Consider the following 24595-nt stretch of genomic DNA (forward strand, 5'->3'; position numbering starts at 1 on the left):
TTCAGCATATTCTTCCAAAACATCTTTGTCTCTCATCTTTCCCTATCTATAATTGTCAGCACAAGGGAAAATATAAGTGAAAAAATCCAAAGGAAATTCCTTTGGTTAAGGGACATAAGAAAAGACCAAAATATGTCTCCCTCCCAAAGCATAAAAGATTTATTGATAGTATAAGAATAAAAATATTTAATCAACACCATCTCTCTAATTTGGATAGTAGTTTCTCCAAGGGATAAAATATTGGGTACCTATATTTTTGAAAGAAAAAATACCTAAATGGGGATAATACTCATGTATTCATTGCATAAAGAAGGCCTTACTAATGGCTCCATTATGTATAATAAATCTATATGAAGTGTCATACTATTAATAAAAGGAATGGGAAAGATTGTTGGTGACACAAATAATGCCCAATTTTGGAATGATTTAGAGAGAGGAGATACATCACTTTATTTAATTGGTACTATTGAAGGCTTTAAAATAGATATATTATGATGCTTTGAGAAAATTTTTAAGACTATATCTCTATAAATAAGGGAACTCTTTCCTAGATCAACATAATTTTTTTTTTAATCTTTAATAGATAGATTTGTGGAGGGTGGTAGCATAACTAGAAAATTTCAGATCAGGAATATCTTTTCAATACTTGGAGAGTGCTTATTATATATAAATGGTTGAAGTTTTATTTTGAGTTGAATGTCTCAAATTAAACATAAATCTTATCCAAGTCTCTTGAATGGTGATTGATGGAGGACCTTCTTGTGTACTTTGGCAATCTTGCATTACTATGTCTTTCCCACCCATCATGATACAAAACTAGAAAAATAATACCTTTATAAGGCCTAGTATGTCTTTGGATACCAACCCTACATGGTCAACTTTAAAAATTCCTTAAAATGTGTTTTTGGCCTATTCTTGTGTGATTTTTTACTTCAAACATGTATCTGGCGACTTTTTTCTCATCCAAATTTGATGGAACAAAAAGGGTTTACTAAGAATAATCTTAGCTTTCTGTAAATGTAATTTTAGTCAAATTACGAGTTTAGTAAGTAATTATTACTTATTTTTTAATGAAGTTACATGTTAAATACTAATTAACACACTGATAGAAAACAACTATAACTTTCAAATGATACAACATTTTGAAATCCAAAAGATGCATTACTTTCTATGCTCCTTCTATAAGAAAAAATAAAAATCATAGAGTTTTGAATTAGTTAAGGTGGTTAGAAATGATAGTTTTTTATTTTTAAAATAATATAGTAAAAAATTCAAAATTAATTAATTATTTAGACTAAAAATACCCAAAAATATGCATCACATTTGAGCATGAGTCTACTTCTTATATCTAGAATCTTATAAAAAATATTATTATTTTAGTTTTATTAGGGTGGTCAAACATATGTCTACTTCTTATTTTTATCCTGAAAGTTTTGTACTATTGCACTATAAATCAAAATTTTGACAAATCAATTTTTTATTTTTTTTAGATAAGGCCTAGTATTTTAGAAACTAAATTTAGTTTCTTAGAGATTATTTTCTGTCAATTTTTGATATAAGTTTCATAACAAGTTGAAAATTGCATATCGAGTTGACATAACCCTGATTTTCTAATTTTTCATTGCCACTTAAGGGCATAGTTTGGTTGATCATGATCCTACACATACCTAGTTTTTAGAGACATGTCTAAAATAGGTTTGGTGGTTTTTAAGGTTATTAAAATGAGATAACTAGAAATATTAATGATACTTATTTTAAGACCTACAAAGACGTTCCTATTTTGAAGGAAATAGGATTAAATACATATGGACCCTAGTTCAATGTAGGGAGACCTCACGTTAATTTTTCTTGATTGGTGTGTTGTCAATATTAATTCTTCTTTTGTAAGGGATCAATGTTCTTTCACTTCTTATCTAATCAAAAACAAATTTGACATTTTTTCATAAATAATGATACACATATTTTTTCCTCTATATTTATTTCATTATTCTTACTATTATTAAATTGAATGAATCCTCAATCTAAATATACTTGCTAGAAGTTTTTATATGCAAACTAGCTTTAAAATGTATCATCAATACCTAATATATCCCAAAATATTAGGGATGTATGAATCTTTATTATCCTTGAGCCAACAATTTCTTAGACTTTTAATTCTGGAAACATTTTGTTGTGATAAAAAAATGATATTTGTGTCTCCTCTAGAATGTGCCAAACTTTACATGGATTCCTAAATCCAAACCGAAACCAATATATAAACTTTCTCCCTATATTACACCAAGTATTATCTCTTTGTCACCATGTACTGAGGGTTTGATTACATTTTTGTAACTCACTATTTACCCTACCTAGGGTTTGGATAATCTTCATGCAAAAACTTAAATATCTCAACCAAAACTTTATGATATTCAAGGAAATAGAAGCTTATTTTAGATGATTCAAACATCCATCATATCCAGTAGATGAAAAAGCAAACATGAACAAAATTGGGATCAAACTGCAACACAAGAATAAACCAATGAGATAATGCATAAATTCTAGTTTTATTTGATATTCCACTTCATTAATCGATTGACCACACTTCTCCACATGTTCAAAAAGTTATATAAACTTGTTCCCATCTTATTTAACTAGAAATAATTCCCAAATACTCATAGAAACTACTTTTCTTGTTAATACATATTAGAAATAATATTACAATGATATTGTCAACTTGACAACTTTCAACACTTTGATTTTGTTTTATCCAGGACCTGATTACTACCCCTATTACATAAATCTAGTCTCATAAGACCTTATGATTTCCAAAAAAAATAAAAAGGAAAAAATCCTTATTCTACCTCTTGAACCCTTAAATGACTCCATCGACCCAACTTGACAAACATGCCTAGCATGACATGATTTGACCTTTCTATTACAAAATATGGAATCATATGGCTTTGATAGACTTAATTACATTATGAAATGGCCACATTAACCTCATAGACATAGTACTCTTTGTAGATCCTTCCTTTGACTTTATGATGGACTTTTAGTTGACATACTCCAACACTAGATAACTGCTATAATTTTGTGTAGTACCCTCTTCTAGGTAATTGTAGTACTTTTGGGCATGTATGGTATGTGTCATCCAATGTTTCAAATAAAAATTCCTTCTATTCCTTTGAAATTTTTTTAGGCTACATGGTCAAACTAATAGTATATTGCTAGAAACTTAATATATAATGGAATGGGTTTATATGTGTTCTAGTATTAGTTATGTTACCAACAAAGAAAATGATTTTTATCAAATTGCTAAAAAATGCATAGATTTCTCCATATTGTAGAATGCCAACTTAGAAGATATATACCCTTATGAGTGCAATGTTAGTTCTTTATCTCAATGAAATACATTGAAAAATAAATCTCCCCTTTCTTTCTCACCATGAAAGTAAAGTCATACTGCTACTAAAATTATCTATATTCAAATTTTTATATGGTAATTATATTTTTCATTTCAAACTTCTTTGAGGATCCTTTATCATTAAGGTGTATCATATTTAGTGTTTCTCAATACATGAATTATTTAACACAGAACATTGTCAAGACTAATTATTATTGACACTTATTTTATATTCATCATTAAGTTAAACCATCTTTGTAGTTTACAAGAATCTAAATGATTAATGAAATTCAACTTTCATATGAACTGCCACAATGTGCAGTATGATTTTGATCATGATATGTAAGCATAGCTCCAAAGGTAATTTGGGTAAAGGGTCAATTTGTGTATAAGATATGTTATTCTCTTGGCACAAAAGAAACATGTCTATTGGCCATTCAATAAAATTCTAGAACCTCAAAACTTAATTTTCTTGCAACTATGAAAATATTGCATGCACAAATGAGAGCAATCATCTGCCCTACCTTTGGACAATCATAATATTTTTGTCTTAGATAAGTGTCAATACTCTCATACTTTTGGCCTTTTAACTATTAATCCTCTAGCTATACACTTGGTCCATGTAAAGAATACATTGTAATTGATGTAAACTACCTGTCAGAAAGTACTATATTAAATTATTAGAAAATGATCTTTTACTTATGCTTGTTAAGATAAAGTACATTTTTATACACTTTTATAATTGATGTAAACTACTAATCACACATGAAAAATATTTTATATTTATAGATTAATGTTAATTATTTCAATCATTAAAATTTTTCAAAGGGATTAAGTCTTTTAATACGTTTCAATTTTTAAAACTATCACATCCAAAGTTGCAAATTGGTTGTTCCCTTGCACCACCTATGGCACAAGTGCTAGTGGATATACTATGTGCTTTACAAATAAGTCTAACTTTACATTTTCACAACTACATGGTGTATAGGTCCATAGACTTTACATTTGATAGAGCAATTTTTTGATATTACCAAGATTAGAATTCCTTCTCTACAATCTCTTCTCTTGACACAATGTTTCTTTATACTATGTACCTAATAAAATCTATGCACTGATGACGCAATTCCACTACCTTATTTCCATATATGGGAAGGAAAAATAAACAAACATAAAACTCTTACAAGCTTCATCCCATGAAATAAATCATGATAAAAAATGAGAAAATATGTCATATAAAGTTTTTTCAAATGTTTACAAAATATTGTTTAGATTTAAAAGTTGTACTATGCTCTTACAAAAATATTTGATATATAGTAGAGTATAAATGACTATTAATAGTTCAATATCAGAAATTTTATGATATATTGTCATTTTGGTCATAACAATCCATGAAATTAAAACTCCCCATTTATTCGAGCATCACCTAGTTTTAAAGTTTTTTATTAGGCATAGGTAGACCTATAGATTAAGAAGATTTTTCACCTAATAGAATAAAATAGGAAATCATTGTTAGAAATGTTTAGAATAATTAAGAGGGGGGTGGGGTGAAATCAGTTACTTAAGGTCAATATGTACCACTTTAACAATCAAACAATAAACACTTCATTGTTCTTCTTATCCTACTATTGCTCAGTCTATACTATAAAATTTTCATAAACATTACATGCATTGCATAATGAAAATATTATGAATGTAAATACACATAAATAATTCATCATAGTTTTGGTAGTAGGGTTTTACATGGAAACCAAATTTGGGAGAAACCACTAGCAACATGTCTCTCTTTTTCACTCTTTTGAAGTGAGCTTTGTTAGGAGCCAACCCTGTTAAAAGTTTTAAAAAACACTATTAAATGTGACTTGGTTAAATGATTTATTTATCTTATTAGGAGTGGCATTTTAAGAAGAACTTGATCATCCCATGTAATGACCCATACCAATAGGCCACTAAACAAAACTCTAAACTTAATACACTACTAAAATATATAGCTGAAATAAAAGAAATAATAGTGCCAATGTATTCATTCAATGAAAACCAAATGTTTTTACAAATGATATGGAAAATTTTAGCACCAAAACATTATGACATAGAACGTTACAGAGAAACCCTAATTGGCTATATACAATTGAGAACTTGTTGCTACTACAGATTGAAATGAAGAACCTGTATTGATCAAATGGTGGAGACTGGATGCCGGAGATGATATGGTGAAAGTGCAACTCCACTGGAAACTCCAAATAAGCAATTAAGCACAAATGAAAGGACTGAAATATCCTTCCCACAACTGCAATAATTCAGGTGATCTTTCACACCCTCAAAATTGCATACCAATTGAGAGTTTTCGTTCTCAATGGCCAATTGTGACTATTTGTAGAAACCCTAGGCTCCACAATGCACATAAGCAAAAATCAATAATATATCTTGATAATAGGAAATGAACCCTCAATGCCTATTTATTCTTTTTTCCTTGATAGGTTGGCCTCCCTTTTTAATTTTTCTCCACTTCTTCCAGCAACCTCTAGAAGATTTTTTTTTAATATTTAATTTATAAAGTTACCTTGTAATATATATATTTTAATTGATAACTTTATAATTAATTCCTCCAAAAAAATGGGACATTACAGGTCCGCCCCTCCTAAAATTGCTTGGCCTCAAGCAATCTTAATGCTGGATGCTGCAAAATCACTTCTCACTCCCAAGTAGCATCTTCAACAGGTAAATCTTTCCACTTAACTAGATACTCTCTGATTACTCTCCTACGAAGCTGCTTCTCTGTACTATCCAGAATGAATTCTAGTAGTAAGATTAATTTCCCCTTATCATCCAAGGGAGGTAATACTGCAGAAGGCATCACATTTTGACCCAATGCCTTTTTGAGGTGTGATACATGAAACACATTGTGCACTCGACTATCTGTGGGAAGCTCCAACTCATAAGCCACCTCACCAACTCGTTTGATGATCTTGAATGGTCCATAATAACGTGGCTTGAGTTTCTCTATACCACTCTTCTTGAGAGTAGACTGGTTATATGGCTGCAACATGAAGTAAACCATATCATTTACCTCAAAACTATACTCAGTCCTCTTCTTGTCTGCATACTATTTTTGCTGGTTCTGAGCTCTAGCAATGTTGTCTCTGAGAGTAGCAACTATATCCTTACTTTCCTATAATAGTCCACCTGCATGGGGTACTCAATTGTCTCCCAACAACAAATCTAAGAAACTAGGTGCCTCATAACCATAAAGATCCATGAAGGGTGTCATTTGTATAGTCATATGATATGTAGTATTGTAACAATACTCACAAAGATATATCCATCTGACCAAGCTCGCTGTTGATCTGCCACATAATTCCTCAAATACCCTTCCACCCATTTGTTTACAATCTCTGTTTGACCATCAATCTATGGGTGATAACTGGTACTAGGTGTAAGCTCAGTACCAAACAACCAAAATATCTCTAGCCAAAAGTGACTCATGAAACGGCTGTCCCTATCACTCACAATGCTCCGAGGAAAACCGTGTATTCTAAAAATCTCCTTGAAGAAGACCTCTGCCAACTGAGTTGCTGAGTATGTAGTAGCGACAGGGAAGAAGTGAGCATATTTTTTCAGCCTATCCATGACCACATAGATACAATCACACCCCTGGGCCCTAGGCAAACCCGTAATAAAATCCATAGAGATGCACTCCCACTTCTTGTCAGGAATAGGTGGTGGTTGTAGGAGCCCTGCTGGATAAGTGTGCTCTTGTTTGTTCTGCTAGCAAACATGACACTCACACACATACTGCAAAACATCAGCCTTAAGTCCCTTCTAAGTGAATCATTCTCGTACTAACCTATTTGTCTTGAAATACCCAGGATGGCCTGCTGTAGGTGAATTATGGAATGCTCTAAAAATCAATTGCTTCACTTTCGATCCTGGGACTAAGTAAATCCTATTCTTGTAAATAATCAAATCATCTATGAGAGTGTATCTAGTGTTGATTGTTGTTCCCTCCACTATAGAAGAGGTCCACGTGTCTTTGGCATATTCTGCTACAATCAAGTGTCACCAATCTTTTGATATCTGAATCATAGAAGTGAGGTGTGACCTATGGGATAAAGCATCTACAACAATATTCTGTATCCCCTTAACATATGTGATATCAAAATTATATGCCTGTAACTTACTCACCCACTTTTTTTAATGATCATTCAAGTCTTGCTATCCCAAAAAGTGCTTCAAACTATTATGATAAGTTTTAATACAAAATTTGTTGCCCACAAGATACTATCTAAATTTGTCCAAGGCATGCATGATGGCCAACATCTCCTTATCATATATACTGAATGATCTCTCAGCCCCTCCGAGTTTCCTACTCTCATAGGCTACAGGATGCTTGTACTGCATGAGTACAACACCAACTTCCTCTCCAGAAGCATCACATTGAAGCTCAAATGGCTTTGTGAAATCAGACAATGCTAATACTAGGCATGTAGTCATTATTTCCTTGAACTACATAAAACACTCTTGTGCCTCCCGAGTCTACACAAATGCCCCTTTCTTTAACAAATCTATCATGGGCGCTGCATGTCATGAGTAGCCACTAAAAAACCTGCAATAGAATCCACATAGACCAAGGAACCCTCTTAACTGTGTAAGGTTCTCTGGTGGTGGCCAATCAACAATAGCACGGATCTTTTTAGGATCCATTCGCACTCCTTTTGCACTAATGATGTGTCCAAGATACAACAATTCTATCATCTCCAAATCACATTTGGACTCCTTGGAATACAAGGACTTGCTCTATAGAATGCTTAATACTATCTCCAAGTGCTCTAAATGTTCCTGCCACGTCCTGCTATAGATCAAAATATCATCAAAGAACACTAGCACAAATTTCCTCAACTGATGGTGGAAGACCTTGTTCATAGTGGACTGAAAAGTGGTAGGTGCATTATTCAAACCAAAAGGCATGACTACAAACTCAAAATGCCCATAATGATATCTAAAAGCAGTTTTTCAATATCCCGCTCTCAAACTCTAATCTGGTGATAACCTGATCTCAAATCAATTTTTGTGAAATAACAAGCCCCATGCAATTTGTCTATCAACTCATCGATGTGTGGGATGGGATACTTGTTCTTTATAGTTCTCTTATTCAACACCTTATAATCAATACACATTTGTAGAGTTCCATCCTTCTTTTTTACCAAAACAATAGAAGATGCAAAAGGTGACTTACTTGGTCTAATGTGTCCCATTGATAGCAACTTGTTGATGGTCCTCTCAATCTCATCTTTAAGTCATTTTGGGTGCTGGTATGGTGTGATCATGATAGGCTTAGCACCTTCCTCCAACTCGATAATGTGCTCAATACCTCTGTCTGGTGGCCTGCCTGGTGGAATCTCACTGAATACCTTCCCATACTTGATTCTCAATTTTTGAATATCTGGATGATATTCAGTCTTATGTTACTCCCCCTGGGTAGGCATCAAGGTACATATTGCTGCCCACTCTATATTATTATGCCTGGCTAATCTCTCCAACTGCCTAAATGAGATAGTCCTAACATCACCATTATAGATAGCCTTCAGCACATGAGTCATATCCACCACGAATCATATCTCCATATCCTCCAATCTCAGGGTAACCTCCTTCAAAGAATGTAGCCATTGCATCCCAAGTACTATGTCCATGTCACCCATGTTGACCACATGATAGTCTGCCTTAAACTCATAGTTGTTCAGGCGCAAAGGTAGATCTCGCACCATCCTATCACAACGAAGGGTATATCCATCAGCTACCCTAACTCTCAGTCCCTCAAACTCCTCAGTAATGAGTCCATGCCTCTCCTCAAATTGTACATCAATAAAATTATGTGTGGCACCTGTATCCAAAAAAGTAATAATTTTTTGTCTTGCCAAGACTCCTCAAAATATGAAAGATCCCTCTCTTTGAATACTAGATAGACGCGCCTCCTATAAATGTATCTTTGGAGCCTCTTTTTTCTCAGCACTATCTACCTCTTGTTCTGATGTAGACTAGCTCTACTACCACTAACAAAGGTATGCTCTGATACCACTGATGTAGGTATGCTCTAATACCACTGATGATGTACTACTCTACTACCACTAACAAAGGTATGCTATGATACCACTGATGATGGGCCACACCACCCGTGCCAACTCACAACAAAAAATGCAACAAAATGGAGATAGAGAGATGAAAAAAATGCTTCATAAAGCATCATCCATTAATACTTGAAATTCATTAGAAGATATTACATTTGAAGAGCTTACAACTCAAGAACTTCTATTTCTCGAACTTCCATTTCTTGAACTTGATTACAAATGATAATAGGCCTTTCTTAAATAGGCACTTCTAAACCAAGACATTACAAACACAACCAATGTGGGATAAAAGGTAAATACAACTACCTTTAAATAAATATTAAATTCCCACCCAAATACAACTAAGCACCCAACAAATATTAAATACATGATTTATCCAAAACTTTCTAGAATTTCCACCTACACACCTTGATTAATGGAATGACAACTATTTTTTTTATTTTTCTATTTATGCCACCTATGCACCTTGAAAATAGAAATTCTTATTTTCTCCTTTTCCCCTCATTTTATTTTTAAATTATTTTTCCTTCTATTTTCGTCACTTTCTCTCTCCTCCACAATTTTTTTTTCTTTTTTTTTTTCTCTCTTTTTTTTTTGTTAAATTTAATTTTCCCATGCAAGATGCTCCTACATCAGACTCCCCTGGTAGATAGAAAAGTGTGTCACACACTTTGATGCCAAAAGAAAGATATAGAACCATCTTCATCTTCACCACAAGCTTCCACCTCAATAGGGACAAGAAAATCAACATGCAAATCTTCCACATTTTTTTTTTTTGCTGATGCATGATGCTCCTGCATCTGACTCCCATGGTGGGAAAAATTTTGTGAATATGGATTCACAAAATGAAGTAGCCACTGTTGATATTTTTTTCTTCTCTTCCTCCAACACATAACTGGAACAAGTATCTGATGCCGATATATTTCCTTCTTTCTTCTTTTCCAACACCTAGTCGGAATAACTGTTTGCTGCTGAAAATACTCCTTCACAATGAACTCTATCCAAGTATAACTCTCATCCTCATCCAATCTTGTTGAATTAATCAAACCTATAATAAACCCAACAACACCATACCAATCTTCCTTTGCATACCACAAATGACTAACAAGATCCTCATGCAAACCATCATCAATATCTTTTAAACTCATATCAAAGACAACATCCCATGATTCATAAAAATTTACCTCTTTGACATATTCATCTGCGCTTGCCTCTTTCATGTTGTCAAAAATGCATGTAACTACTTCACTTGCTTGATCTCGAACGAAGACACTATATTCTTCCTCCATTGCTGCAATCTTCAAATCATCTTGCTCTATTTTAGGTTCATAAATCTTGCCATCTTCATGCTCTTCCTCTTCTCTTTCATCTTCTTCAACTTTAGGTTCGCAAATAATATCCTCTACATCCTCTTGCTCTTCTTTTTTACCACATGTCTCATACTCCACTAGATCTTCTTTCTTTAACCCATCCAAGGAATTATCAACATCCCTTTTCTGGTGATGCGCTCTTCATTTCCGCAACTCAGCTTCTAATTCATTCACTTGCTTTTGCAAATCAACTATCAATGCCTCTTGATTTCTTGCTCTAATTTTCTCTAGTCGAGGAATCCTCAGAATCCATCCAATCAAAAAAGTCATCTTCTTCTTTCTCTTCTCCATAATCAAGTCTTTAGAAGACAAATCTCATGCAACACAAGAACCTTGTGCAAACTGCCTCACAGGCAGCGATCTGTCTGCACAATCAAAAACTTCTTGACAAACTTCACCCAACTCAAGGTCCTAGTGCAAACTGCCTCACGTTCGGCGATCTGTCTGCACACTCAGGAACTCTTGCTCTGATACCACTTATGTAGACTAGCTCTACTACCACTAACAAAGGTATGCTCTGATACCACTGATGTAGGTACGCTCTGATACCACTGATGATGTACTACTCTGCTACCACTGACAAAGGTATGCTCTGATACCACTGATGATGGGCCACACCACCCGTGCCAACTCACAACCAAAAATGCAACAAGATGGAGATAGAGAGATGAAAAAAATGCTTCATAAAGCATCATCCATTAATACATGAAATTCATTAGAAGAGATTACATTTGAAGAGCTTACAACTCAAGAACTTTTATTTTTTGAACTTCCATTAGAAGAGCTTCCATTTCTTGAACTTGATTACAAATGATAATAGGCCTTTCTTAAATAGGCACTTCTAACCTAAGACATTACAAACACAACCAATGTGGGATAAAAGGTAAATACAACTACCTTTAAATAAATATTAAATTCCCACCCAAATACAACTAAGCACCCAAAAAATATTAAATACATGATTTATCCAAAACCTTCTAGAATTTCCACCTACACACCTCGATTAATGGAATGACAACTATTTTTCTTATTTTTCTATTTACGCCACCTGTGCACCTTGAAAATAGAAATTTCTCTTTTCTCCTTTTTCCCTCATTTTATTTTTAAATTATTTTTCCTTCTATTTTTGTCACTTTCTATCTCCTCCACAATTTTTTTTTCTTTTTTTTTTCTCTTTTTTTTTTTGTTAAATTTAATTTTCCCATACAAGATGCTCCTGCATCAGTACCACTTGATGGGGACACAACCCACACAGAATGGACACAACAGAAAAGGAAAATTGTATTAACTGAAAAATAAGCTAGTACTTTCAGTACAGAGAAAATAAACTTCAAACATGCCCTAAGGGCTTACAATAGCATAAATGTGGAGATAATTTCTCCTTTTAGTACCTCCTCTCAAACTCCACTCCGAACTGCCTTTTATAATGCCAGAAATATCCTTAAATAGACCCTAGAGGGTTAAGGACTAGGAGTACATTCTAGAAAGTGCTAGTAGGCATCCACCAACCAAATAGAAGGTTCCAAAAGTTGCGTTAGAAGTCGACACAAATCTAGAAGAATCTAGAAATGGTAATTGAACTTCCGGGAGGCATAACTTTTGAACCATAGCTCTGATTGACGAACCGTTTACATTTTTGGAAAGCTCTCAAAGCACCCTATAGCCCTATGGACCAGCTTCACTTGTCCCCCATTTTTTGGCCCTTTTTGAGGTCATTTAATGCTCATAACCTGACTATGAAGCATTCTTAGGAGGTCTCCACAACCTGAAAAATTGCAATAACTCTCAAATCGTGGGGCCTTTTGACCTGATTCTTTTTCTGGAATGCTCTAAATTATAATTACATTCATCTAGCCAATTTACACCTCCTAGTTCATCAAAATGATGGCTCAATTACATACTCCTATTTTTTTGGGATTTACACGAACACTGATAGTGGAACTGTGAGAGTTGGAACCTTTATTTGACCCAAATGAGTATCCAAAAATGAAAACACATGAAATAGAAACTAAGTCTAAGTATATTTTTTTGGGTGACACAAGATTTCCCTTATACCTTTGGATGCTCCTGCATCATGTTCACCCTCTACCTCATTAGGATCCTCATCATGGTGCTCTGAGATGTTTGAATCTAAACCTTCATAATAATCCCACATCACCCAGTTAGCCTTCCCCTTAGGCTTCATAGGACAATCATGACCAAACTCATAGGGACCTTTGCAAAAGAAGCATAGCTTCTTCCTACTCAAGTCATTAAGTGTTTCCTTATCCCAAGGTGCAGCTAGCTTGTCTTTTGAGTCACTAAACTTCTCTTTACCCTTGCTGAATTCCCCTCTGTTATCTCTAAATGATGAAGAACCCTTTGAACTAAACCGGTTTGTTGGAGCTGCAAGTTCCATATTGCGGGCTTTCTTCATGGCTTCCTATAATGTAGGAGGATCAAAGGCCTTTATCCACCCCTTGAGTGGTTCAGTTAATCCCTCTATGAATAAAATGAGTAGCCTTCTTTCTGAAATGTCAGGCAACATCACTGCAAGCTTCTGGAAGTCATTGATAAATTGTTCTAAGCCTTCTAACTGTCTCAACTGGGCTAACTCCCGAAAATAAACTTCAAGATTTCTTTTATCAAACCTTTTTATTAATCTATCCACAAACTCCTGATAAGTGGTTACCTTATTGTGTTGTAATCTGATCATGCCATGTGTCCACCAATCATGTGTTGCCCCATCTAAGTGTAAAGTGGCATACTTGAGTGCTTCAATTTCTTTCATAGTCTTCAGAGATAGGAAAGTATCCACTTTATGAATCCAAGCACGAGCAGTCATTTTTCCACTGCCATCAAATGTGGGTAATACCAACTTGTTGGTGACTTGTTGCAACTCACTGTGTTTATCTACTTGCTTCTGCCTGACAGCTCTATAGTTCAGGTACCTATCAAATGTCCATCCATCTTGTACATATTCTGGTAATGAATCCCACTCATTCCTTTCTTGTCAGAGTTCATCTACAATATTTTTTACCATAGCATCAAGTGTGTGTGCTAGAGTTTCTTCTCTAAATGTAGGACGTGTGGGTCTATTAGCTATTCCAGACCGTGTCCTAAGTTGTGATCCTGCCATGCTTCTATCATCCTGATCATGATTATTTCTCCTATTTTCCCCCCAATCAAATGTTGCATCATAACCATCATTGCCTATGTACTTGCCTCTATTGATTGTAGAAGCCTCTCCTATTGCTGTAAAGTCTCATCATTTCACACACTTCTGGATGGACTTTGAGAATGTCTCTCAACCATATTATTAGTTATGATGGTTCCTTTGTAAACTAAATTAAATGGTGGCTGGGTAACCCTATCAAGCTGGCAGGAAACCACTCTGATATCACTGTAATGACCCGTACCAATAGGCCACTAAACAAAACCCTAAACTTAATACACTACTAAAATATATAGCTGAAATAAAAGAAATAATAGTGCCAATGTATTCATTCAATGAAAACCAAATGTTTTTACAAATGATATGGAAAATTTCAGCACCAAAACATTATGACATAGCACATTATAGGGAAACCCTAACTGGCTGTATACAATTGAAAACTTGGTGCTACTATAGATTGAAATGAAGAACTTGGATTGATCAAATGGTGGAGACTGGATGCCGGAGATGATATGGTGAAAGTGCAACTCCACTAGAAACTCCAAATCAGCAATTAAGCACAAATGAAAGGACTAAAATATCCTTCCCATAGCTGCAATAATTTAGGTGATCTTTCACACCCTCAAAATTGCGTACCAATTGAGAGTTTTTGTTCTCAATGGCCAATTGTGACTATTTGTAGAAACCCTAGGCTCCACAATGCACATAAGAAAAAATCAATAATAAATCTCGATAATAAGCAATGAGCCCTCAATGCCTATTTATTATTTTTTCTTTGATAGGTCGGCCTCCCTTTTTAATTTTTCTCTGCTTTTTCCAGCAACCTCTAGAAGCTTTTATTTTATTTTATTTTATTTATAAAGTTACCTTGTAATATATATTTTAATTGATAACTTTTTAATTAATTCCTCCAAAAAAATGGGACATTACATCCCATTTAGAATATCACATATTTAAAGGATTTACATAGATTGTTAAGTCTTCAAATGACTGTTAGGTCAACCTCTATTAAAACAATTTTAATACAAATTAGTTACAATGACTAGAAAGAAAATAATAGGTTTTTATTTGTGTAATTGCAACTTACTTTTTTAGGTTTAGGTCTCTATTCATTCCTTATTCTAGTTTACTGATAAGCCTTCCATTGACATCTTTGATCTTGATTTAGTTAGGCACCCTTCAATAAATCAGTCCACTCTTCTCATCAATAGTTAATCACTCTTCTCTAATGTACTTATCAATAACAACATCATATCTACAAGCTTTCTCCTTTATCTTTGCATTCTCTCACACTCTTGTGTGTTACTATCAACATTGCTATATATTTCTCTCTTCATATACAAGATTCATACATACACATACATACACATTTCACATATACACACACCATTTGGTCAACTTTGTATCTCTTTACATAGGTAATTTGTGCTTTACCATTTTCTACATCCATTGTAGATCTTTGGGTTTATGGTTAGATTCAACTCAATACATTGTATATGTCCATCTACTTGATCTTCTTCCAGAAACCTCTCTAGAATTTTTCTATTAGGTCTTTATCTAGTCCTTGCCTTGAATTTAAAGATACAACTCATCAATCTTATCTTCTATGTAATTTACATCTCCAAAGAAATCAACTGAGTAAGCTTGATCTCATAATTTCCTTGAATTCATTCTTATATTTTCACTTGAAAATCTCTAAAGTCTGGCACTCAGTCATCATTGGAATACTTAGTTGGTGTAAAAATTTATAATTTGACTTTAACTGTCTTTCTTTGTCAATGCTAATGCTTGGTCAACACTAGATTTTTTTAACACTAAGTGTAGCTTGTTAGACACTAGCATTACTCATCACTAACTGTATATTATACTTCTTCTTGGCTTTCTTATCTTTCTTGATATTAAAAAATTACTCTTCTTTATCAAAGTCTATGTAATTGAATGTCCATTATAACTTCCTTTTCATAACTCAACCTTTCCTCTAGGTGCTAGTGTTATGAGAAACTTCTCAAATCCTCTTCATGAATCAAATAGATATGACATTTAGATTAGGTAGCAATATGTCTTATCGATATATTTGACATCAATGACAAAAGAAAAATTGTTTTAATTGTAAGTTTCCAACAATCTCCCTCTTTGGAATTCATGGTAGCATCTCAAACACCTGAATACTAGTAATAGCTTAGTTACCATACAATCCAAAGATTTTTTTATTGAAAGTCTGATACTTCTTTTCTAAATTTCTCTCTAAAAATCTCTTTGAGGAGTAATTACAACCTCTTTCTTTAATCTCTCCTTTTTAAGTTTATGAATTTCTCCTTCTTTAAGTAATCTCTCCCTCTTTAATAATAATGCCAAAGATGTGTAGTTGTCTCAATTTTGAAATCTTCATACTTCTGAATTATGTAGATTTAGTATGTCTCATTGATATTTGTCATCTGTCTATGATTGATCTATTATGTTGTATTGAAATATCCACCTTAGGCACTTCCCAAAGTAGAATTGTATTAATACATCATTGTGTATGCTATTCTGATTAGTATATGTGATGCACTACATCTTTCCTACTTAAGTAGCTTTGATTAGGGGAATCACCCCTAGTTTACCTATAAGATATTCATAATAATCTTTAATTAAGGGTTTTGTTAATATGTCAATAGTATGTTCCTTGGTATTCACATATTATTGCTTCACTTCTTTGTCTTGGACTAATTACCTCAAGTAATGATACTTGACATAAATGTGCATTGCCTTAGCATGCATCACTAGATTCTTTGAAATGTTGATAGAACTTGTGTTATCACAATAGATAACCATTGGATTTGTGATTTCTTCTTTCATACCTTTTAGTAACTATTTGATCCATATAATAGTTGAATAGTTCACTGTAGCTATGACATACTTAGCTTCAACTGTAGATTGTGAAATAAATTCTGCTTCTTTCTTGTCCATGAAACCAACCCCTTTCCTACAAAGAATGCACCTCCACTAGTGTTTCTTCTTTCATCAATATTTATTGCCCAATCTGAGTCAATAAACACCCTGAGTTCAAACTTATCATTTCTTTTCTAATACAATCCATAGTCTTCTATACCTTTTAGATATATCATTATCCTTTTCACTACCATCATGTGATTCTCTTTAGGATTTTCCAAAAATGTAGCAACTATCCCAACTACCAAAGAAATATCTGGCCTATTGTGAACATAATATTGCAATTTTTCAATCATGGATCTATATATGATCTAATTCACATCAATAGAATCATCAATCTTAGATAGATTATGTCTAGTAGACATAGGTGTACTCATTGGCATGTAATTCTTGATAAATTTGGATCGTGTAATCAATATACCAAACTTGATTTGACACACATGTAGTCTAACAAAGAATTTGATTTCACCAAACATAAACATTTCAAATTCCTTCTTCATTTCATTAGAAAATGATTTGCATAAGGCTTATCTTCCTCTAAATAAAATATCATCAATAAATATTTCATATAACAATATTTCATTGTTCTTACCATTATTAAAATATAGGTTACTATTATCATTTGTCCTTTCAAAACCAATCTTCACTAAGTAGTTGTGTATTATTTCATACCATGCTCTTGGGGCTTGCTTCAATCCATAGAGGGCTTTGTTCAGTTTACATACCATGTTCTTTTTGTTTGGATTAACAAATCCTTTAGGTTGTTCAATGTATACTTCTTCCTTCAATATTTCATTTAAAAATGTAGATTCGACATCCATTTGATATACCTAGAAATTTTTGTAGTATGAGTATGCAAGTAGAGTCCTAACCCCTTCAAGTCTTTCGACTAGAGAAAATGTTTCTCCATAATCAAATTCTTATTAAGCATAACCCTTGCATACCAGTCTTGCCTTGTTTCTTGTTACTTCTCCATTCTGATTGAGCTTGTTCTTGAAAACCCACTTTGTCCCAATAACATTTTTGTCTTTAGGTCTTGGCACTAAGGTCCAAGAGTTGTTCTTCTCAATCTAATCAATTTCTTCATTCATTTCCTTGATCCAATCTTCATTGTAATAAAATTTTGGCTCCATCACAATCTCATGAACAAAAATTCACAAAATAATGACACATTTAGAAAAGAATCACTACACTCCAAATGCAAGCACCAAAAGCATAATTTTATTGCATAATAATGGTGGCCCTTGTTACATATTACAATGGGGTATTTATAAGAATTCATCTCCTCAATTTATGTTGAGAGTGAGAGATATTCTTCATGTAATAAAAATGCTTTTAAACAATAAAACAAACTAAATATATACAAATTAGCAATTAATCTAGTGCTTAGAGGGACTTCATCCATATTCTATTCATTAATTGGATGCATGAGCCTTTTACATGTCAAAAACAAAGAAATTATGAGAGAGAAAATAGGAGGAAGCCTTTAATCGAAATAGGAGTGTCTAGAGGTGCCAAAAATAGAAGCTAGTCCTTCACTAGGCATATGTCAAAGTTAAACTACTATCAAAATGCATCCCTAATGCATGGAAAGTGCTATTTTTGGAACAAGAAATTAAGTGTTGGTGCACCTCTAAATTTTAGAGCTATGGACTTTTATACTTGCTCACCTATGTACTTATTCACCTGCGGAGTTGTGGACCTCCATAGGGTCAAAATCTCAAAATGTTACTAAGTGCCAAAATTGAAATTCTAGCATCTAGGTTTCATTTTTCTTCATCCCAAAGCTATGTTTGGATGTTTTAACTTTAATTTCTCTATCATCTTAGTAGTCTTAACCAAATTCAAAAGATTTAAAGCCTCATATTTATCCTTGACCTTCTATCTATAATTTTGTACCTCAATTCATGTATTTGCAAAATCCTTGAGTTTAGTATCCAATTCTAATAGGGCTTCCTCTCTCCTAAAGGCTTCCCAGATATCCTCATCACTAGATTCTTCCTCAAAAGTCTTCTTAAAGTTTTCTACCACTACCTCAATAGGCAATAACTTCTCATGTTCATTATCTTCAAAAATATCCAAGCACACATCATTGTATTGTCTCTTTACTTCCAAAATTTACTCTTGGGCTTGGTCCTTGAGCTGATGAATCTCCTTGTGTAATGTTCTCATTAAATCATTGTTATCCACTATCTTCTCTATCCAGTCATCGATCATATCTAATTCTTCTCCCGTATATACATCAATAAAAATTTTGTATCTTTTCCCCTTTATGGCTTGTAGAGTTCGCAAATCCTTACTCCAGGCCTACACCTCATCCATAATACTAAAGTACTGCTTCAAAATTGGTACAATCTTATTCACAATCTCCTACTTAGCATGTAGTAACTTAAAATTTCCTATAATTATCATAACACCTTTATCTTCAAGACTTTCTTGCCACTCCTGAAAAGCCTTCAAAAATGGATCTAATTGTACATGTCATGCCCAAAATATAAGGGCAAAACACACACACAATTTTTTTTTTTTTAAAAAAAAAAAAAATAACAATGATTGAATAAGATAACATGGTCATAAAAGATTTTAAATGTTTAACTATAATGGAACTAATTTGTTCGAGAAGTTTTTGGATGAACTGAATGTCATCTATTGCTAAATTACATAACTTGTTTATCATTAATTTAACTATGATCAAAATATCACTAACCTTAAAATGAATTAATTAACTAGTCCTTTTTTTTACTTAATAACTTGATCAACATAACAATTAAAATCATTTATCATTAAGAGAATTCAAAACTCTAGAAGGTCAATTTGAATCTAACTAATCCACACATGCTAACTATGTTTTTAAACTTTAATCAAAAGTCGGATCTAACCTTTAAAATACATCCCATAGAGATAAACATTATTAGCAATTATGCTATCTACATTTTAATTTAAAATTATCTCCTACGTTCTTTTAATCATCTAATTTAAATTAATCTATCACTTACAATAAGAAATTGCATGCTAGAATTAATTCAAATAGATATACAAGTTAAACTAAACTTTATTCAATTGTTAGACATTTAAGTCCACTATTAAAATGACCATATTAAGATTAATCTAACCAACTCATAATAATATAAAACTAAATAATAATATAGAATAAAATTTAACTATAACAAGAGGTAACTTTAAAAAAACAACTTAAAATAATACTATCCTAAGTTAACACTAACATAGAATGCTAACTAGTTTTGAAAACTATTTCTAACATCTTTATTAACACCAGAACATTATATTTCTTCCTAATATATATCAACTGACTACTAATCTAATTTATAGATTTAATGCCACTCTATTTAATATTACACATAAATTTAAGTCCTATCTAACATTTACTAAACTATACATGCTAAATAATACTAACAACATAATACTAAACTACTAACATAACATCAAAAAGTAACTATTAAACTGACTACTGAATTTATGCTAATCTAGTTTAATCTTAACAATTAAACTAAAACTAACTAAATAAACTATACAATTTTATACTACCCACTACACTTTAAACATCACAAAAAAAATACTAAATTACCCCTAACGATACCTACCCCTACACCCAATGTCAAGTGGCCTTGGCATGCGTGGCCCCCTCTACCCCTGGCAGCATGCTGCCCAAAGGTCTGCACACGTAGGCTAGTCCCCTGTCCTTGCGTGAGGGGGGGAATAGCTTGGGCGAGCGCTTAACAAAGGTCTTGGACTTAGATTTAAAAATAAATAAATTATGTATGATATGAAACTTTTTTATTCCTCCCCTCCCCCTCATATGATGGGACATGCGTACTTGCTACATGGGGAAATTAGAATATCCATGCCTAGCTTTGAGTAGGATAAAAAAATATGGTAAGAGAATGTGAGGAGAAATAAATTTAGTGGGTAGTTTTAGATTTTGTTTTGATTAATTAAATGAATAAGCATAATGACCTAGGCAAGTACCTTGCCTTCTCAAGAAAAAATGGATTTAATGCTAAAGTTTTGTTGTTGAGAGATGTCAACAAGATGTCTATTTAAATATTTTAATTTCAAATGCATTTAATTTATATCCCCTTTTAAAATATTTAATATTGATTTTTGGTTGCAACACAAAAGGTTAATTCAAAGAATATTCTCTATGACTTAAGGGGATTAAAATTTTCTCCATATATTTTCCAGAGAGGTTTTTAACTCTGGAGGTGCATTTTTTTTTGAAGCCAATTTTGTCTAAGTGTTGGCATGTTTTTCTTTGCTATATATATTTTTATACAAGGAGTCAATTCTAACCTAATGACAACATTGATTCCTTTTAACAAGCTCACTAATACAAGGATGAGTACAAGGTTGTTCTTTTCTTTTCTCTCCTATAATTTATGTTTATAAATTATCACATAGCAAGGTATGTTCCTTTATATTCAAAATTCAAGGTGGAGCCAAAATTCTTAATCAAATTTGATTTTGTCAACTATGAAACTTAACAAGGAGAGAGATAACTTTGTGATCACAACATAGGATTTTTATTTCCTCTTCCTACTTAACATCAAATTTGAAACTTCAACATATCAATTTGGTTTTTTATTAACATAATTGAAAACTTGAAAATTCGTAATTCAAAGTCATTATCTAGCAGTCTATTTTCTCACAACATATGCAAAACTTGAAATCACATGAGAGCAATACAAGGAGGATTTCATAATCTTTTTCTTTCTCTATTATTCATCCTGGTTCAAGGCTCAATCAGGATAGAACCAGTAAGAAAACCCAATGTCTTTGCTAATACATCAAAACTCAAATACATTTTACGTAATATTACAATTCAAATGAAATCTCTTCAAAATCCTTCACAAGTATTCTCTTCCAATACATTCAAAACTTCAAGGAAATACAAGGATAAGGCAAGAGCTGACCCGAAGTGAACATCACAACATCAAGAACAATTTTAAGCATACACCCCAACCTGATTTTACACAATAGGTCCAAACATAGAACTTGAGTAGGGGGGAGGTGGATTTTCCCAATGGGAGACATCAATCACCATGCCATAACATAGCCCTTTTGGGGCTAAAAATTTGAGAACTTCTATTCTTCTACAAGGCCCTTTCAAGGCTAATACCACAAGGATTTTCATTCCTTTCCATATTCAAGAATTCACAATATCAAACAAGGCATGTGATGACAAGTAGGGGCCCATACACCCTACCCTCTTTCCCTCCTCTCACCATGAGAGGAGACTCTACACCATTGAGGTCCAACTAAGGCCCTACCCCCATACATGACCACTTCTTCCCTATCCAAGGGTGAGTAATGCCAAAAAAATCCCCATGAAATCCCCTAAAAAAAAAATCATCAAGACAAGCATAAGAATGCATCAAGAACAAACAAAAATCCCTCCAAATCCATCCCAACACACAAGCAAGAATAAATAAGAACAACACAATACTTTATGCAAGATTCAAGCATGAACAACATGAAGAACAAAAACAAAAGAGTGAAGAACTCCTACCTTCACAAAATGTTATGGTAAAATGGTAAGTTGAGAAGAGCTTTTCCCCTTTCTTCCTTCAATCTTCCAACTTCTCCAAAACTAGAGATTGGGTAACAACTCCAAAACTACTCCAAAATGCCTCTAAGTATCATCCCTTAACTCAACTAGAATTCAAGCAAACTCAAGATGGAGTTTGAGTCACCAAAACATGGAGGGGACAATCAATTTTCGCAATCAACCAAAAATAGGATTTTTGAGTGACCCTAAAAGTCAAATAAGGAGGCTAAGGGGGTGGAAAGTACTCCCCACCCATACCCTTACCCCTAGGGCACTTAAATTTAATGTTTTTAGGTCTTAAGGACTTAATAGGAACAATTAAAAGCTAGGAGAATAGTAAGACCAAATAACAACCTTCAAAGAGAAACAATGCAAAAATAGCACAAATTAACAAGGGGTTTTAGTTCGATCTTTCCATTAGGTTTCTCGGCTACATATCCTGCACACTCATTGCACACATCAGTAAGTTCAAGAAATCACATGCATTATGTAATTTACGTATTAGAAAAATCATATAAATTAAAACATCCATTTTTCTAATAATTAATTATTTATCTAATTTTACTCATATTTTTTACTGTTAAAATTTCATAATCAAAATGTTAGTTTTGCATTCATTTAATTCATCATCATACATGTTCATAAAGCATTAAATGATAAAATCAAATATCTAGAAGTAAATCATCACACATCATAAATAGCATAATAATGTTCAGTGCATCAAATAATGTTTTGACATATCGAGTCATGAGTATCAAAAATTATAATGTATTATCGATGCTAGGATGGGTCGGGGCAAGGCCTCACATCCTCCCCCTCTAGGCATGAAATTCCTCCTGGAGTTAATAAAAAAGATAAGGGTACTAAGATCACATCCATGTTTCATCCTCCTATGAAGCTGTAACCTCAATATAGCAATCCCACAAGACCCTAACCCTGTCCAACTCTCATCCTCGAAGTGCTAGGGTCCATCAGGCAATACTACAGATAGGCTCTAGAGCTAACTAGCCACCTGAATCCACTTGTAGCCTCAATAATTGTAGCCTGATGCTTAGACTAGTTGTTGTCAGCCACTGCAAAAACTCTGTGAGACATGCCCATGTCTCCAATTGTTGACTTTAAGAAAACCCCCCTCTGACCACTGGATGACTGTCCCTGTGGACACTCTCTAGCTATATGACCCATGCCACCACAAGTGTAACATGGCCCTCAGATATAAGATCATGCATCCTATGATCTAGACTACTGTGGGCCTCCTGACCTGCTAGACCCACTGTATCCACCCTTGGAAGACTGTTGAGTCATTTTTTACTGTGATTGTGGGACATGTACTTTCTGATCCTATTGTGACTGCTACTACTTCAGCTTGGAGCCCTAATAACCCTGTGAGGGTTCTTGCTACTACTGTTGTGAAGACTGTTGGCCCTTAGAGGACCCTAGTGTATAGTTCTGGTTCTCTTTCTAAGGGGGTTTCTACTGGGTAGAATTTTGGCTCTAAGATCGATCCTGTGACTCCTGCCTAGCTCGAGTATCCTTAGCCACTAGTGCTATCTCCACTACCTATCTGAAGGTGGTAGGGAAGGCCATACGAACTGGACCCTGAAGTGAGAAATTCAAACCCATGATAAAGTGATGCACTCACAATTTCTCATCCTTCATGTATTCAACATAAGGAAGGAGCTCGAGAAACTTGCTCTCGTACTGAGCTACTGTAAGGCCCCTCTGATATAGAGAATGAAACTCCTCTATTTGCTTCTGTCTGAAGTGCTCTGACAAATAGCTCTCTCGAAACCTCTCCAAGCATGACTCCCATGTGAGGGTATCCATCCTCGCTCCTTCTATAGTCTCCTTCTAATGCCACCAATTGGAGGCATCTCCTCTCAATTGATGGACTGCTAGACATTCCTTTAGATTACTCCCATAAGGATGTAATCCAAAGCACTGCTGTAGGCTTTGTAACCATGCCTCTGCTACTGTCCCCTCAGTGGAACTGATAAATAATGGTGGCCCAAGTCAAATTAATTCCTTGATATCATCTCCTATATGCCTAGGAGGTCTATCAAGTGGGGGTCC

This window comes from Cupressus sempervirens, chromosome 5 (assembly GCF_028749045.1).
Source record: "Cupressus sempervirens isolate cs-2001-9-10 chromosome 5, ASM2874904v1, whole genome shotgun sequence".
NCBI classification, from domain to species: domain Eukaryota; kingdom Viridiplantae; phylum Streptophyta; class Pinopsida; order Cupressales; family Cupressaceae; genus Cupressus; species Cupressus sempervirens.